The following is a 19196-nucleotide window of genomic DNA, read 5'->3' on the forward strand; positions in this document are numbered from 1 at the left end:
TACTGTGGAATTCCCATCCCTGTCCATTTGCCATCCTGGCTGAAAATATCTGGAGAGCAACAGGTTCCCTACCCTGCTGAAAAAGATATCAGCCTACCTGAGAATATATATATATATATATATATATATATATATATATATATATATTTAGACCAGGAGCAGCCAACATGTTTCCTCCAGGTAACTCTGCATTACCACCCCCCATCATCCTTACTGTCTGGGGCTCATGGGAGTTGGGAGTCTGGCAACATCTAGAGGACTGCCTGTGTCTTTGACTGGCATATCAATGTATTGTTTTGTGTCTCTTAAGGGATGTGGATGCACAGATGTCTTTAGTGGAACAGGTCTGATTTGTATGCTTTCTGGCTGAAAGCCCATGCTACTTGTAGGTTCTAAGACTAGAATGCAATTGGAGCTACACTAAAATGTAAAGTAGTAGTGCTTAATTTCACAATGCTGTCTTATTCTTTGATAGATTCTTCCCCTCCCCGGTTCCATAGGCACATGCTCAGTTTGACAGCCTTCTAAAGCTAAGCGTGATCTACAGTATTTAGGATATATGAAAGATGGACATTCTTAATTAGAGGGCTATTACTTGGAAAGAGTGGGAGGACGTGTGGCTTTTAAACCTGTCAGCTGCCATTCACAGTGCCATTCTAAAGCCAAGAGCTTTCGCTCAAGCAGAAAAGGGGAAGGTGGGCATAAGAAATGAGTGCTGAAAATAATCTGATCTGTCCTCCCATTTCTTATTGTTTTTAGTCCATGAACTGCCTTCATTTTTTTCTCTCTGATCTCATTGACTGGCAGGTGTCACTCAGTACCTTCCCCCGCCCTTTTTGTCGTGTGCTGTTATTGGTACTATTGCTGCTGCCCTTCTCTCAGTAATCTGCAACATCATTCAGTAAGGTTCATTTAAACAGCAAGCACATATGGTTATAGTCACACATAATCTGTGCTTTTAGTCTGTGGTTTTAGCAAACGTTGAGGTAGAACTATTCATCAGAGTAAATGCTTCAATGGAAATGCCAAGGTCAGCTATTTCTAATATTGATCATCTGCCATGCCAATTTAATTATTCCCTGTATTCTGCATTGTATCACAAAACATTTCTAGTACAATCCTATACATGTCTGCTCAAAAGCAAGTCACACTGAACTCAATGGGGCTTATACTCCCAAGTAAGTGGATATGGAAAAAGTGAAAAAACCCAACCCCTTAATTACTTGGAAAAAATGGCCAGGTTTTAGGCACTTAAGCATTTTGAAATCTCAATGAGTACATGTCAAGGATTTCAATATAAAATCAACAGGACTCAACATGCTTAAATCCCCTTGATTTCAGTGAGAAACTTATGCTTGTCCTAAAAACTGTCTCTCGTTCAAATCAATGAGACTTCAGAGAGTCTGAGTTGAGTTATATCAGACCAGAGCCTGGCAAGTGCATTTGAAAAAGGATCTAGTTCAAATGCAACACGTCCCCAAAAGTACTAATTCCAGTTCGTATTCATTCCTTTACAAAACAAACTGGTTTGGTTCATATTCAGCTCACAGTTCAGTTCAGGTTCATCCACATGAGCCTCTGAAAAAAAATCAGCATTCAAAATATTATAAGTTGCTGTGATGACATATAAAATATATTTAAGACCAGGGCTTTTTTTCCAGCCGGAACTCACTGGAACTCACTTCTGGCACCTCTCAGGTGGGTGCCATTGCCATTATAAGAGGACAAGGGAGACATTCATGGTGAGTTCTGGTACCTCTTTTTCTAGAAAAATAGCACTGAACATCAAAACACACACACAGTGGAATGTGAATTTTTTAATTGATCCCCCCCCCCAATTTTTTTGTGTGATATTTAATCTTAAAGGTCCAAAGGGCTCCAAGAGGAAAAAACCACACCCATGTGTAGGAGAATGAAGATAAACTGGATCCCCCCCAAAAAATCAAACCCCAAAGGAACTGAATTAATGTTCAGTTTACCCAGCAATTATGTCAATCAGTTTCAAGTGTAGTTCAGCGATTTCTGAACTAATTTAGGGAACTTTGTTAAAATGAACTAAACCACTCCAAGCATTGTGTCAGAATAAGCTAGTCAGGACTAAAGTCCATTCATTTCAGTGGATTGGAAGCAAATGCTTATATCTTTCCCTATCTTCTGCCCAGTTCTATATTACTCCTCCTCAGAAAATATAGGTGCATATATGTTAGCTAAATATAGTGGTACCTTGGGTTAAGTACTTAATTTGTTCCGGAGGTCTGTTCTTGAAACTGTTCTTAACCTGAAGCACCACTTTAGCTAATGGGGCCTCCTGCTGCCGCCGCGCTGCCAGAGCACGATATCTGTTCTCATCCTGAAGCAAAGTTCTTAACCCAAGGTACTATTTCTGGGTTAGCGGAGTCTGTAACCTGAAGTGTATGTAACCTGAAGCGTATGTAACCCGAGGTACCACTGTACTGTACCTCCTAACCTGATTGTATTGTGCTGTCTGAAGTGTATGAAGAGGATCCTTCCCATTTGTACTGGGAAGCTGTGCCAAGGGGATGGAGGGAGTCTTTACTGGAACTCTAAAACCCAGTTCCAAATAGTACTAATGGAGATGATGGCTTGGATCCTCAGCACTGATGTTAAGAAGTTCCCTGGCATGAAGGAAGAACTGTCTGTCTTTCCAGAGGAGAAGTTTCTCTAAAAGAAAGAGACTTAAGAAATGACCCATTAATAAACACACACAGGGACTCAGTTCTGTTGTCCATTTCTTTTCTCGAGTAGCCGATACAAATTCCCAGAACTGTCATTCCTGCAGCTCATCAGTTCTTTTAATTTTTTTGTCTTTGGGGAAAGAAAAAACTCAGATCTATAATGTTCTTTAATATTACTTACAATGGGCTCGGGGAAGAAATGAGGATTTAATGGGCAGGGACTCAAACAGGCCAATACATCAACTCTGTATGAAAGGTTTTGGCTCCAGCACATTTGAAAGTGACGCCCTCCTGCAGCTTTCAATACAAAGGTTAGTATTAAAAAGCTTACTTGAAATGCATCAATTTCTGCAAAGGGATTAAGCCAGCAAGCTTTACCAAATGGGAATTGAAATTTAGGGCAGATTTATATCGTTTTTCTCTGCCTTTCCACCCCATACCTTTTTCTAAGTTTAGCACTGTTTCATCTTGGAAAGTTTGAATTAATCTTTCTGCCTTGGTACATTTAGGGATTTCCAGCTGTTTATTTATGACTGTATGATTCTACTGAAAAGGTTTTGCCTCATGTCATATGAAGGATCCTCCCATTCCGCCAATCTGGAATCTAACCCACTATGTACATTCTTAGGGCATTTTCAACTGCCAGTCATATATTATATCCCTCTTCCTCTTTATTTTCACCCATTGTTCTTCAAATTAGACACGGAATACCTTTTGAATAAAACAAGAAGAGTTAACGAGATGCCATCCAAATGTTGTAAGACTACAGTTTCCATTACCCCTTCCTCTGGCCATTGTAGATGAGGCTGAAAGGTATTGTAGCCCAACACCACTTGGGTGGCACTATGTTGGCCAGCCCTGCCACAAAATATTCCAAATTGCTATTCCTAACAGTTTTGTTGTTGTTGTTGTTTAGTCGTTTAGTCGTGTCCGACTCTTCGTGACCCCATGGACCAGAGCACACCAGGCACTCCTGTCTTCCACTGCCTCCCGCAGTTTGGTCAAACTCAGACTGGTAGCTTCGAGAACACTGTCCAACCACCTCGTCCTCTGTCGTCCCCTTCTCCTTGTGCCCTCCATCTTTCCCAACATCAGGGTCTTTTCCAGGGAGTCTTCCCTTCTCATGAGGTGGCCAAAGTATTGGAGTCTCAGCTTCATGATCTGTCCTTCCAGTGAGCACTTAGGGCTGATTTCCTTAAGAATGGATAGGTTTGATCTTCTTGCTTTTCTCCCAAGAAGCAGGCGTCTTTTAATTTCGTGGCTGCTGTCACCATCTGCAGTAATCATGGAGCCCAAGAAAGTAAAATCTCTCACTGCCTCCATCTCTTCCCCTTCTATTTGCCAGGAGGTGATGGGACCAGTGGCCAGTTAGTTCATCCAGAAAACTTAATTTCATGAAGGGGGAGGGGAAACTATGAGTTGGCCTGGATGTTTTTGAAATAGGCTTTCATTAAAAAAATCATAATCTGCCAGAACCAAACAAAAAATACCCAACCAACAAAATAAGTGCACATCATTTCATTATAATTCAGGAACCCACACTTTGTATTTAAAGTGTGGTTAAATTGTATAGGGCCTTTCTGATTAACAGCATTTGCAATTTACATTGGGCACATAGTAAGGAAGGCTACACTGGGTGCACTAGCCTAACACAATCAGCCTTTACTCGTTCTGGCATAGTGATATTGACGTGATTAAGTGCACACTCCAGCATGAATAATTTAAGAACCACAGTTCAGCCCTCAGTTCGTAAGGTCTGAGATGTTACAGTAAAAGTAATCAATGTTTCAATTCTCTGCAAATACATCTGTGAAAAAGTGCATCTGAAAGCAATAAGGATATTAAGGCTAGAAATGGATGCTAGTCCCACCCCACCCCCCGAGTGCTAAAGGCTTATTTAAAGTGTGCATGCCCAATCATCTCTGCTCATTGGCATTGCTGGGTTTGTTTGACCAAAAAAAAAAAGTTCAGACAAGGCAACAGAACTCTATCATATCAATGGCAAATCTCTTTGAATGTTTGCCTTTCTCTAGACTCTGCTAGTAAGATAAGTTATTAATGCTTGCAGCATATATTGAGGTGGGTTGACTTACGTTTTGCATAGGCTCCTTTTTTTGTTTTACCAGAATTTGTATGGTTGAGGTATGGGTCTAATTTACTTAACTGTGATCCTGAGCAAACGTTTTTCTTAAGAATCTTTTCATCTTGTTGGATGCAAGCAAAGTCCATGTGGTCCAGCTTTCTTCACAAGAATTCTAGCACTAGGTGGTCCACCAGTGGTCTGTATTGTTGCTTTTGCCCATGCTAATTCTGGGTGGTGAAAGTGTATATGGATTACCTAAGACAACTACAGTGGAATGAAAAAATACATGCCAGTGTGTTTATTGTACTTACGTAAAAAGGCAATGTATATTAGTTTATTCCAAAGCAACATGAAAATTATCTCAAAGAGTCTCGGTAGTCTGTAGCTGAGAGGTGATTCCTTGCTATCACTCAGGTTAAGTGTAGTGAGTGCTCTCTGAGGACTTCTCAAACCCCAGTGCAGAATTACTAATAGAGAACCATTTGGCTTGTGTGTGTTAGGATGGCCAAGTATGTCAGCTTCAGTTCTTCTTAAAAGGTTTCTCATTTTCCAGTCTTAAAATCAGTTTGAATTTTTGAAAAAGTCTCTAGGAAAAGCTATACATGTTTGTGTGCATTTCTCCTAATGTACACATTTTTGCAAGTGATTTCTCCCAAAACAATGCAATTTGTATGAAGTTTCCCTGCTATTTAATCACATTTTGTGAGTGTGCGTGTTCCCCTAACAGACATATTTTTGTAAGCATTGTTTGGCGAACCACATCGCAAAATTCAGGAAGCTGTGAATTTCAAAGGATGGCTTTGTTTCAGTTCACATATTGGTTCTAGAAGTGCAAATTAGGTAACTAAATTTCTTCCCCCTCTTATGTGAGGGAGCTTGACTGAAAGAGAGAGCTGTTCTTGCCAAAAAGTAAAACAGGTAATATGTGTACATAAGCAGCTCCACTTGAGTTTCCACTTTCATTGGACTAGAATATGCAACACTGTAGCCGGATTCAGATACACCATTTCTTTCCCAAAAGTAACGGAATTAGAAAGGTGTTCAATGGGGTTTATCCCCCCCTCTTTTGTCCTGTCAATACCAAAGTAAGAAAATAGGATAATTTGTAAATCGGAAGTACTAGGTTTTTCAGTAAGTTACTTCAGACATTTCCAAGTTGATTTGCAAGTTTTCACATTGAGTGGTTTCTTGCATCAGTACTTGCAACGTTTTGAGTGTGCACTTCCTATAGAAAATTAGCTCCTACAGCTGGTAATTTCAACCGCCTTTTCCTGAATTTGGCCTCATCTAATTTTCAGCTCTAGCAGCAAAGCTTTTGAGAGCAATACTGTTAATTGCTCAGAATGAATTAATGAGCATTAGATCTATCAGCCACCAGTAAATATTTCTGGCAGTTAAATGTGGTAGGTTCTGTGATTTAATTTCACTTCAGCAGATGCTTGAAAACTTTTCTTTCTTTCTTTTTTAAGCTGTTGGCTTGCATACCTCAAATCTGCTGTCTTCCCTGATTTCCATGGGTCAAATAGCCATCATTTTACAACTTAGGAGCACACAGAACAAGACTGGCATGCAGTTTGCACAAACACAAACCTCCCCTAAATCACAAGGGTCTTGAGATGAAGCACACATTTCAAATACTACGAGAAAACAGAAAATTAAGAGAAACCAAACATTAGGGTGAGAGGAGATATAAATGGCTAAAATTAAAGTGTCAGTTTACCAAAGTGTGTGATGAATGTTTATGAGGGTCCACTCCCCCAATTCACAAACTGATGTGGAAATTGGAAGAACTGAACTTAAAATTGTAAAAATGAGAAACAGAGACACAACAAAATTCACACATTCAGCCACCCCTGGGGGCTCTCGTCAGGCCCATTGCAATGGCCTTCTGTGTGTCATTCCCAGCTCCTCCTTCTGCCTGACCTTCATGAGTTCAGCACAAAGGTGTGTTGAGATGCAGTTAGAATTGTCCTTTTGGTCTGAAATACGTTGGTTTTCCATACATGAGGAGGATTCTAACTGTGTTCAGCTGAAAATGGTTAGAATCTACTGGCAGATCTTCATGCCTAAAAATTAAAGTTTGGGAGAGAAGGGAGCAGAAACAATGTGAATGCCCTCATGGCCCCCTTCCTCTAAATGCTAGTGCCGTATTTTTTCGTCTATAAGACGTCCCCATGTATAAGATGCCCCCTATTTTGGGGGACTCCGATTTAAGAAAATGGGGGGGGGGAGATCTATCCATGTATAAGATGCCCCCAAATTTTGGACATTATTTTTTAGGGGAAAAACCTAGTCTTATACATGGAAAAATACGGTATTTTATCTGAAGGATAACTGCTGATTTATATGTGATTTAGGTTAAAAGGCAATTCACAGAAAAGGAACTTGCAGTATAGAGAGCACTTGGATGTCACCCTCCTTTTCATGCCCACACAATGACTGGTGGTTTCATTTTATGCCTTCCATTTATTAAACTTACAGTAGTTATGAAATAAAATAGAAAGAGATTGGTGGGACCTCTTAGATTAGTTAATTCCTCTGTTCACACAGAGCTGATCTTGTAACATATTTTTAGCTGAATCTGGCTTCAAATGTAATGCGTTAATAACGGCAATTATGACTTAGGCTTTTATGGACGTGAACTGTATGAAGGAAGATGGGGCGGGGGAGAAGAAAGAGATGTTAAGTGGGGGAGGTGGAGAAGAACTATAGTCAAATTAAGCTTTCAGTCATTCCACTTGCAACGTTTAACTGGTAATATCTGGAAATATTTAGGTGGTGTAACTGGTAAGATTAACCCATTATTATTACATTACGCTCAGCAACCAGCTGTGGAAGGAAGGCATGGACTGCTCATGCAAGATCTCATGGGAATTTGGATTTCTGCACAAGATCTTGTGAGAGCATCCCAGACCCGCTGCACTGAGGGGGCTTTGCCCCACTCCCAAGCAAGGCAGACAGCTTTAAAGTGCTTTCTGCACCAGGTAGCGCCAAGGAGACCTGGTGCAATAAGAGTTTTTAAGCTCTCTGCCTTGCTTGGATTTAACTTGCACAGTTTCAACCAGCCTGCCTTGAACCCTGCATAGTTGAAATTGTGCACATTAGATGCACCTAAGATATGATCGTGTTGTATCGTTTCATGTCCACCTTTATGACTCTGTAATCTGATTATTGTTTTTTTTTTAAAATAATTTTTATTAATTTTACAACATAAACAAAAAACAAACAAACATAACACGACTTCCCCAAACCTCCCCTTCACTGCATCCTTATTTTAAAATTTTTTTAGCAATCCTTCATCCCTTTTTATATTTAATTCTCTTTAAAGCTTTTTTTTTAAATTTCAATTTTTACAGCTGTAATTCTTTATATCCAATCCCTTGACATCTTAACATTCCGAAATTTTGCAACAATTTTTAAGATAGATTTTGAATTTTTTCCAGTCTTCTTCCACTGTCTCTCTCTTCTGGTTGCGGATTCTGCCAGTCATCTCTGCCAGTCCCATAAATTCAGTCACCTTGGTCTGCCATTCTTCCAGAGTAGGTACTTCTTGTAATCTGATTATTGTGCCAGATTCTTTCCTGACACAAGAAGTATGCATGGAGTGAGCTATCATGCCCCCATGCTTCTCCCAGGTACTGGCTAAAACCAACAGCAAGAAGGCATTCAGAATAGCCTTTTCATGACACAACAAATGTGAAGGCATCTCTTGTGTTTCCTTTTGCACTATTTTGCTTGACACCCAGAGAGTCAGTCCCCCAAAATACAACATATGAACTACACACACCCAGTATTTCCAATAGGATCTAAGAAAGTTTATTCTAAGATTGAAATTTTGCTGAAATACCCCAGGAAAGAAGCACAAAGTAGCACAAATGTCTTTTGGCTCTTCTGATAATCCCTGGAATAGAACTGATTAAATAGTGTGCAAGAATAGGATGCAGGCCAATGAACTTAGAAACAAAGTCCCTATAAATGTGCCTCCTTTAAAAGAAGATGTACCGTACTTGTCATTCCTAGGGCTCTAACTACCAACCCTATAGAAGCAAGGAGTCTTTTTTCCCCTGCTGACTTCAGTATGATTTCATTTGTGCTGAATTTCTCAAAGAATCACTTGAGCCAGCAAATACTTAAAATGCTTAAGTTTATCCAAAGGAAAGTGACTTAATTCTTCACGGATCAGGTCAGTGACCACATTGTAGCAAAGCACCCATGGCTTCTGTTTTCTTACCCCAACTGAGTTTGCCGAAACTTTTCTTGGAGGATCAATTTCTGACATTTGCGGAGGATAAACTGCTGAAACCTTTAATAAAAGATAAGGAAGCACTAAGCTCTATCCGAAATTACACGAGGAGGAAGAGCAGAAGTAGCTGTCTTTGCCCACAATCCAGCCTACTTACAATCACAACCAGGACACTGCTTCACAAAAAAGTGCAGGATAGGACTACCTGTAGTTCTTCCCTGAGAAGGTTGCTGTCCCACAGGGCAGCCACACACAGGTCCCAATAGCTGCAGATATTCTGTCTGACAATGGCTGCCCAGGGTCTCAGAATAAGGTCTTTCCCACCACTTAATACCTGAGATGGCAGGAGGGGGCAGACCTGGGCTGGCCATCTTCTAAATCCTAAACCAGCCCAGCTGCTCCTCCTGGCCCCCAATGCTATGCCAGCTTGGAGCAGCTGATGCAGCAGAAATCACTGCCCACCCCCTACTTTTTGAACAGTCCAATATAAGCAGAAGGGCTCTGCTGCCTAACTGGGAGTTTGGATTCAGTCCTAAACAAGTAACCACAATCTCATCTTGTGTGTCATTGCCTTCTTTGTTTTCATCTTCTTGTCTATCCATAATCTCATACCACTCCATTTCATGGGATGACCCTGAGCTCTAGGATTATGGCAGATTTTAGCCATTCTCTCAACAACCAGCCTTCCCCAACCTCTATGACCCAATAGTGATGATGGGAGCTGGGGCCCAAAGCATTTGGATGGAGTTGGATTGGGGAAGGCTGCTTTACAACATCAACTAGTCTAGGAGCTGGCAAGATATGGGAGCTGGGGGCACTCTAGAGGCATTGGTGTGGACTGAGGTGGAACCTAAAATATATAAATTGGAATATAAAAAACGCTCTGAAAATGTTTTTTTAAAAACAAGTTTAAATCTGTATATTGAATTTGCCAAGAGCTCACAATCGTCATCTAGTGTCACATTTGTATAATGCACTTCAAACATATTTGCAGCTGTATAGCTTGAGTCCTTCTGCAGACGTCTGGTGGATGGTGCCCATTGTTCTAATAAGGTGTCACTTCAGAGTAACTCTGTCCAGAGGTGGTTGCTGATGTTAAACCAATATAAATAGCTGCCTTTTGCAGCTGTGTCTGATAAAACAGCAAAATTACACCGAAATCGTACTCCTGCTCATGGTGCCTTTTCAAGGGGCTGTTTAACCATTCTGCTTTGCTTGTTACATCCTTTAAAAAATAAAATAAAATCTTTGGGTAGGGCAGAGATGGGTGGAGAGGTCAGATGCGATTTGAGGTTGAGTTCTGACGTGAGGAGATAAAACCTGTAACAGAGTGCTAGTCATTTTCTTCCCCCATGACCACCTAAATGGCTTTATTAAAGCATCTGCCAGTTCATTCTGCCCCTGCTGCTAGCTGTCATTAGTGGGATAAAGCATCCATTTTGCAGCAGAGCCTCTGACAAAGAAAAGCTTTGCTTCAGTAGGTGCAGATTTAGTGCAGCTGATGAGCTGCTCTGCCACTAAATGGGTGCCCCACAAGGGAAGGAACGAGTTCAGAGAGCAGCTGAGGGGAGCGGCATGCTCATTTCAAAATGGGAGGTTAATTGAGAGGAAGGAAATGTGAATGTTCTCTTACACACCCTCACATATAGTCATGTTCCCATTGTTGGAAAGAAAACTCTGACCTATAGCCCTAATAGCTGAATCACAGACGAAAAGGGATGAACTTGTAAAAGAGGTTGCCATCATATGAATATAATTCCTGCATAAACTAGTTATGCTAGATGTTTTATGCAAGCAACTAAAATCCATTCCCATCCGCTAACATCACAGGTAGCTTGGAAAACACTCCTTTTGATTAGCGGACTCCCCAACTGCACAAGTTTTATAGGCTCAGCATCATCGTCTTCACCTGCATTTGAAAGGTTGGCTGATGTGTACAGAGTTTGCATCTAATACTGGAGGCTCAGCTACCACTTGTACTTATTCTGGGTGGCATTATGCTGTCAGCACATCCTTCAGCTTGAGCCACAGCTGCTGGAGTGGTAGCATGGGATTGACTTGTCTGTGTCCCTCATATCTTTTCTGTGCCTTGCTGATTTTTATAAAAATTATTTGTATTTCCAACCTCTTGGCCTAGTATTAATATTCATTTACTTGGATTCGTACCCATCACCATTCCAAAGAGTAATAGCAGTCGCAAGGTTGTGTATCTGTGCAAAATGGGACTGATGGCTCCTTTGGACTGGCAGTATTCTGTGGGAGGGATTCAAGTGCTTACTGACAAATTTAGATTTGCACAATTAAAGTGGGGATTAATGTTTTCTGTTGACATAGTGAAAAAAATCCACTTTTAGAAAAAGAACCAGACTTTTGTTGTTAAGAAAGTGATTGGGAAATGTATTGAAAAGTGTAGCGGGAAGATGCATAAACACCCCATGAGCAAATAGAGGATGAATGCTCATTGTCATATGATCACCCCACAAACAGATTAGAATTAATGCTCAACAAAAACCTAGCATAGTCCAACCTCTGTGTAAGCTTTTTGCAAGCAAATCAGCGTGAATGCTCAATAAATTAATCATCTGGAGGAGCCCTAAAATCTCAACAGAAACCAACTTAAACATTTATCCTATCTACCTGTGCTTTGTAGTATCTTGGACCAAGCAATCTTCCAAATGCAGGTACAAACTATTGGCAGCTATTCCTATGGCTACCAGGTTATATAGGATTTCCGTGCCAGCTGGGGAAATAAAAGGTATTGTTAGGGTATTTTGTGTTGCATTTTGTGCCCCCCCTATTTGTTTTTAGCCCTTGAATTTAACAGTGGTTAGGAACTCAGAAGCAATCCAGCCCATGCATTTTGAAATGATTTGTTTTATTTTTTTGCAGAAATATTATTTTCTGTGTGATGTTTATCTCATGGAAGATGATCAGAAAGAATATACAGCAGTAATTAAGGCTTCTGGTTTTGTATTAGAACCAGCATCTCATCAGCTGCAATAGCAAAAATAACCAAACCCATCCCATAAACATGCTGAGAATCAACACTAAGCATTCAATTTTTTAAGCTAGTAATTTTTTTTTTGAAAAAACAACATTAAATTATTGATTCACCCAGCAGAGTGTTTTTCTGATTTCTTTTCTCTGTGCATTACTGGATCAGAGAGAGAGAAAAATCAGTTTGAAGGTTTTGAATTAACTGAAACTGTTTTAAAAACTCTGATTTGCTAAAACACCTGGTAAGTTATTCCACGGGTTATATTTTTCTTTTTCTTGTGGAATAAATGTACAGGAGACATTATAAATCTTTCAGGCAACAAAGCTAATATTGCGAGAGCAGAAACATAGATTTTCAGGGAAGTTCATAGCTAATTGAAATGGTCTGAAATTATTCTAGGAGCTTAGCAAAGCAATTCTTAAAAGTTCCCCACCTAAAAACAGTGGCCTAGACAAGATAGGGAAATGGACAAATAAAAGATGCTGAAATACATTTTTTGGTGCTTTTTATGTGATTAGGCTATCAGATGGAATCATCAGGAAATAAAAGTGAAACAAAAAAACACAAACAAACCCAAAACTAAATCTTTCAACTGGCTTGTACATACAAGGAATGCATGGCCAAGGATCAGGAATATACCAGCACTTCATTCATCCTGCAACCCATGCCCTCCACAGATGTCTGAAACGTTTCTCTTACTGCACTTGTTGCTATTAGAGATGCTGGCTGTGTTTCCTAGATACGCTGGGTGTGAATGCCAGTTGTTGGAGTCACAAGTGTGAAAGAACACTTGACTTTCTTCGTCTCTCTCAGCAGGATGTCAGGGACTGACAGGGCTCTGAAGGGTGTGTGGCAGAGGCAAGAGACCAGGGAAGAGACCAGTGGTTTTTTTTCCAGAGATGGGAACCTGGCCTTATGGTTCAACTTTGAACCTTTCTCAGTGCATTGGACCTGAACCTGTATTCAGTCATTGAATGCATAGACTGTCAGACTCCTCTCTAGCATTGCCCTTGGGACTGTGATCAACAGAACTTTCTGCTTAGACTACGTTGCTCGCCATGTACAGTATCAGGACTTAATCTCAGAGTGCACCAGGGTTTAGGATGTAAGCCAATTAGTAGTGTAGTTTTTCAAACCTCTCTTAGTTTTTGAAAGATCAGTTTTTCACAGACCACACTTATGTAACTAAATATGTACTGTATTTTTTGCTCTATAGACTCACTTTTCCCCTCTTAAAAAGTAAGGGGAAATGTGTGTGCGTCTTATGGAGTGAATGCAGGCTGTGCAGCTATCCCAGAAGCCAGAACAGCAAGAGGGATTGCTGCTTTCACTGCGTAGTGATCCCTCTTGCTGTCCTGGCTTCTGAGATTCGGAATATTTTTTTTCTTGTTTTCCTCCTCCAAAAACTAGGTGCGTCTTGTGGTCTGGTGTGTCTTATAATAATAATAATAATAATAATAATAATAATAATAATAATAATTTTTATTTATACCCCGCCCTCCCCAGCCAAGGCTGGGCTCAGAGCGGCTTACAAGCAATAATAAAAACAAGTTGAATGATTACAACTTAAAAACAAAATTAAAATACAACATTAAAATATTGAAACATTAAAATATTAAAATGTAGCCTCATCGCAGGAGAAGGAAAAGAAAAAAGAAAGAGAGGGTACATTGTGTCTAAACCAAATCCTGTTCTAGTAAATGCATAGTAAAAGGTCCACACCATGGGTGGATCTACACACAGGAAAAAACCGCTATAAATAAGTCAGAAATTAAATCATTATAACAAAAGTGTGTGTGTGTGTGTGGGGGGGAACCTATGTAAAAATATTATAGAAAGGTTTTGTGCTCTCTGACATCATTGCATGTTTATAACACATTCAAATCACTGTTTTTGACTACTGTAGCTGAGTCCCATGTCTCAAACCTTTTGTGAGCCGCTTTTCAAGATAATTAGTACTTTACTTTGTGGCTTTTCATAGAGTATTTGTGAACACTGAAGACATTACCAGTGTCTGAAGCAGATCATGTTTGGGCTATTAATGTAAAGGCCATAAATTGTGTTGGAGCCTACAAAATGGGTCAGGAATCCCATTGACACCCTTGCTTTGTGATCACTTAAATTGGGGGTGGGGAACCTTTGGTTGGGTTCCAAGTCCCATCTGCCCTTGCCAGCATGGCCAGCGGTCATGGATCATCAGACTTGGAGTCCAGTGTCAACTGGAGGACCACAGCTTAGCTACTGGCTTAAATATTGCTAGTCCTCCAATGGCTGCCCACACAGTCTTTACAAGGAGTTGCATTTTCAGCTCTCTATAGCATTCCTTATCCAAAACTGACACTCATTCCCCCACCCCTGTAGGCTCGTTCTCTATAATAACTTTGTATGGCTTGTCTTTTGGCAAATATCCTGTCCTTCAGAAAACCGTTTTTCTCTTCCCCCTCCCCCCTTTTTTGCTGTATGAAGGATTAATTGCTCTAAACATGGGCCATGCTTCTGTGAGTTCAGCAACATCAGTCAATTCCTGCCAAATTAATTTTCTGTTTGTAGTTGGCCCATTAACTGCAATATAAAGCCCCTGTCCCCAGGCTAAAGATGTGCACAACTTTTTAATCTCCCCCCCACACCACCACCCCCGGTGATAGAGCAGGCAAAACAGAGAATAAATACTTCTGCTGTCAACTTCAGACTAGGTTGGTTAGAACTGGGCAATTTTCCAACCTTATTGTTTAGGTGATGGGCAGGCTGTAAATACTTCACTTTCACAAGTTAAGCTCATAAATTATTAGTTTCAGGCTTGTCTCTCTAAAATATTTGATGTCAAACCTCTCCTGGAGAACAGAATAACATTACCATCCTCAGAATATGATATCTTTGTTTTTTTGTTTTTGTTTTAAGCTTGTAGGAACATACTGATTGTTCCTAGCCATGATGGGAGGTGGGAGCGGGAGCTGGAAGTTTTGTTTTTTAAAACAGCTGTGGGGGGCGATTCCAGCTGAAGAAGGGTGGAAATGGTTTAGAATACATATAGTGCAATACCCCCTGATATATTATAGATGAAAATAGGGACACTTTCACTTCCTCTTAATGTCCCACTTGTAGATCAGATGCTGTTGCGGACATGGGCATTTATAAGCAAGAAGCAGTAACCCAGTAGCAGTTCTGCTAGGAAATATTATTAGGGAGGAGAACGGGAGAAAAAACAAACAAACTATTGGTCTATGACTCAATTCAGAATGTGAATTATTCACGCACGGAGCTTGGAAAATCAAAGAAATCAATTCAGAGTTTGTCCACAAAAAAGGCCTTGTTTTTGTAGTTTCTAAAATGATGCATTCAGGGAGCAGAGTGTTAGGTTGTAGTCATTGGGTGTAATGGATAGTGAGAGGGAGAATGGGTGAATAGTTGTATAGTTGTATGAATAGCATGTTTTATGCTGTTTGGGATTTTACATTATGATTCATTGTAGTGCTCTCTGGTGTTATTTACTGTATATTGATATCTTGTTTTTTATGTGATTAGGCTATCAGATACATATGGATCTTTTGGGTTTTATTTTTTACATTCTTTTTGTTGTACTTACTGTGTGTGTGCCTTCAGCCTAAGGGTTAGAACCAGCCTCACTTAACCCCAGTCTTCTAAGCATTCCATTCTTCAAAACTCTATAATTGTCACCTTGAAATTGTCATAAAGAGTCATAGTTACTCCTGCCATTTACCCGAGCACCATTTTTATCAGAGCAACTGATGAAGGCAGAAGCAAAATATTGATAGAGGAATTAAGAAGTTCTCTTTTGCTCATCACTGTGTGTGTGTTGTGTGTGTGGATTGTAAACTGCTTCATGATTTCCAGATAGTAAAAGTATTCTATAAACAGAAGTAATAAGATTTTACTAATTGTAATTCACAGTTTCATTGTTTGACACATATATAGATTGTCTTGTAGGTTAAAAACCATTAACACATGAATATACACCACTAGATTTGTCCCTGCTAGCTTACAATTGTGTCTGTAGTTTAAACGTGACTCCGCTGAAAATAATTGTGTTTGAGGTCATAAGCTGACATAAAGGTTCTGTGTGTGGTGTTTGATCCATATCCATAATATCTCATTCATAGATGCAATTGATGAATTCACACATTTGACCCAGTCACTAGTGTGATTTGTAAGTTGTAAGTTTATGGATCGTCTTGCCTTGATATATAGTGAATTAAAATTAATTATTGAGCTAAAACTGGCTTTAAAAACCCAGATATATGCAATATTCAGTACATGGAACTGGGGCATGCAAAACTGGATGTTTTCCTCATAGGATTAATTCAGTTTACTGTGCTGTTGTAATAAAATAATAGCATAAACCTAGGGTTCCCAAACTGTGGTCCCTGGACCACTGATGATTCATGAGCTTCATTCAGATGACTGGAGGTATTTCTGGTTGAAGATGGGAGATGATATATCCATCACACTAAATATTCAAATTAATGTTTTGTCAATTTTTACTGCTTCTTTTCTTTCTTATATATTGCATTTTACGATAACATGCAACTGAAAACCATACAGCATTGAGCACAGCACATTGCAATTGTTACAACAGGAAGAAAAATGCTTAAGTGGTTCACCAAGACCCTCAGCAATTTTCAAGTGGTACAAGGAGGGAAAGGTTCAGGAACCACTGGTATAAAATCATAAGGAAGAGGTAGAAGAACAAAATCTGTAATTTATTGCACATGCTTCAGCTGTGTGCCTTGGATCTGAAGGATATGCATGCCTTCTTTATGGTCCAGCTCTCACTTCCATACATCACTACTGGGAAAACCATGGCTTTAACTATACGGATCTTTGTTGGCAAGGTGATGTCTCTGCTTTTTAAGACGCTGTCTAGGTTTGCCATCGCTTTTCTCCCAAGGAGCAGGCGTCTTTTAATTTCGAGACTGCTGTCACCATCTGCAGTGATCATGGAGCCCAAGAAAGTAAAATCTCTCACTGCCTCCATTTCTTCCCCTTCTATTTGCCAGGAGGTGATGGGCCCAGTGGCCATGATCTTCGTTTTTTTGCTGTTGAGCTTCAGACCATATTTTGCGCTCTTCTCTTTCACCCTCATTAAAAGGTTCTTTAATTCCTCCTCACTTTCTGCCATCAAGGTTGTGTCATCTGCATATCTGAGGTTGTTGATATTTCTTCCGGCAATCTTAATTCCAGCTTGGGATTCATCCAGCCCAGCCTTTCGCATGATGAATTCTGCATATAAGTTAAATAAGCAGGGAGACAACATGCAGCCTTGCCGTACTCCTTTCCCAATTTTGAACCAATCAGTTGTTCCATATCCAGTTCTAACTGTAGCTTCTTGTCCCACGTAGAGATTTCTCAGGAGACAGATGAGGTGATCAGGCACTCCCATTTCTTTAAGAACTTGCCATAGTTTGCTGTGGTCGACACAGTCAAAGGCTTTTGCATAGTCAATGAAGCAGAAGTAGATGTCTTTCTGGAACTCTCTAGCTTTCTCCATAATCCAGCGCATGTTTGTAATTTGGTCTCTGGTTCCTCTGCCCCTTCGAAATCCAGCTTGCACTTCTGGGAGTTCTCGGTCCACATACTGCTTAAGCCTGCCTTGTAGAATTTTAAGCATAACCTTGCTAGCGTGTGAAATGAGTGCAATTGTGCGGTAGAAAAGAATTTATACAGGTCCAATAAATATATTGTGAGTTCTCTGTGTTTCCAGCTCTATTTTATCACGTCTTGTAAAAGCTTTCACAGATTCCATTCCTTCTTTGCTGAAATTGGGATTATATTTAATTCATAGCAGGAGCTGCTAGTATAATAACAAGATTCAGTCTTTCAAAAATTCTAGTGGCTAGGGATGGCAGCTGGCACAATAATGTAGCACTGGAGCAAATGAGTGAGGAATTGCTATGTTATATCAAAAGCAAACAATCCCACAGCATCACACAAGAATCTTCACACCGAAGCATTTATCGCCTTTTCAGTTTTTCAAAAACTGAGCTTTTTCGTTGTTGTATTCTTGTGGGCTACATGTGTCTACTAACGTTAAACCAAACAGAATTTGTACATATATGGGGAGAGTTTACCACAGAACAAAAAGATAATTGGATCATGTAAATAATGTCTTACACTAATTGATGGGGCAATTTTACACTTGCTGATAAATCACATGATTGGGTTTTTTTAAAATTTAACATAGAACCTTCTGAAAAGTAGACTATAATCCAGGTTGTATGGAGCTAAGGATTGTTTACAACATGCATATTACCAAGGCAAAATAAAAATAAGGTGCACTTTCAAGTCAAAAAGGTATAGTGCATCCACCCACCACTCCCAATGCTGTTGGGAGTATGTGAATCTTCTGAAACAGAATGGGAAGGTGATATGGGGGAGGGCTTCAACCTGGAGGGAGAAACTGGTGAAAATCCATTCATGGCAACCTCCATCCTTTTATGAAACTTTATGATCTCCACACATTGCCTCCTCCACTCAGCTTGACATCTCTCTCCACAGATAAGCTTTGCTCCCAAGCATGGCTCTGCCATTGGGTGCTAGGCTCCATGCCTCCTTTATCAATCTGTCTTGTTTATAGCAGCAGTCATATTTGCCTGACCATCCTGGGGAAGGATAGCTCAGCTCTTTGACCTATTGACAGCCCACCCTGCTTTTCCAGGTAGGCAGAAAAAGCAGGAGATTTGTTTAAAAGGACCTCACTAATACTGCACAAACTCCCCTGTTTATCCTTTGAACAAATTGAAAATTGTAGTAGTGATGGAGTACTATTGTTGAATGACTTTACTCTCACAATCCAGGCCACAAATGCTTAGGGAGTCTGAAATGTGCCCCTTAGGTGTTCTCATATTAAGAGAATATAGTCCAGCAAATGAGAACTTGTGGACTGGTGAATATAAAAAAGAAAGACCTCTTTTGGTGGCCTTGCTGTACAAAGACAGTGTAGCACCAGTATACCAACCCAGTATACCAGTATACCAAGGTGACATCTTCCTGTTCCTCCTTACTAGTTTAGATGCACCTGTGTGGTGAAATGGTTGTTCCTAAACACCTTCTGGTTCATCTGAAGCAGAACTTTTACATTTCCCCTGATTCTGATCACACACACATATTTAAGTGGGGAACTGTGACCACTCTATTTAGAACAACAAAACAAAGTTAACT

The 19196-nt window shown here is 40.0% G+C and overlaps 1 long non-coding RNA gene across 1 annotated transcript in view; it reads left to right on the plus strand.

The window, feature by feature from the left end:
* The first annotated feature begins 15387 nt into the window (after window positions 1-15387).
* Window positions 15388-19196, plus strand: part of LOC309335675 — a 162336-nt gene continuing 158527 nt past the window's right edge. The window contains exon 1 of the long non-coding RNA XR_014153628.1: window positions 15388-15417. This is a non-coding gene — a long non-coding RNA (uncharacterized lncRNA). The remainder of the gene's footprint in view (window positions 15418-19196) is intronic.

This window comes from Podarcis erhardii (genome assembly GCF_964252035.2).
Source record: "Podarcis erhardii genome assembly, chromosome: 1".
Taxonomy (NCBI): Eukaryota; Metazoa; Chordata; class Lepidosauria; order Squamata; family Lacertidae; genus Podarcis; species Podarcis erhardii.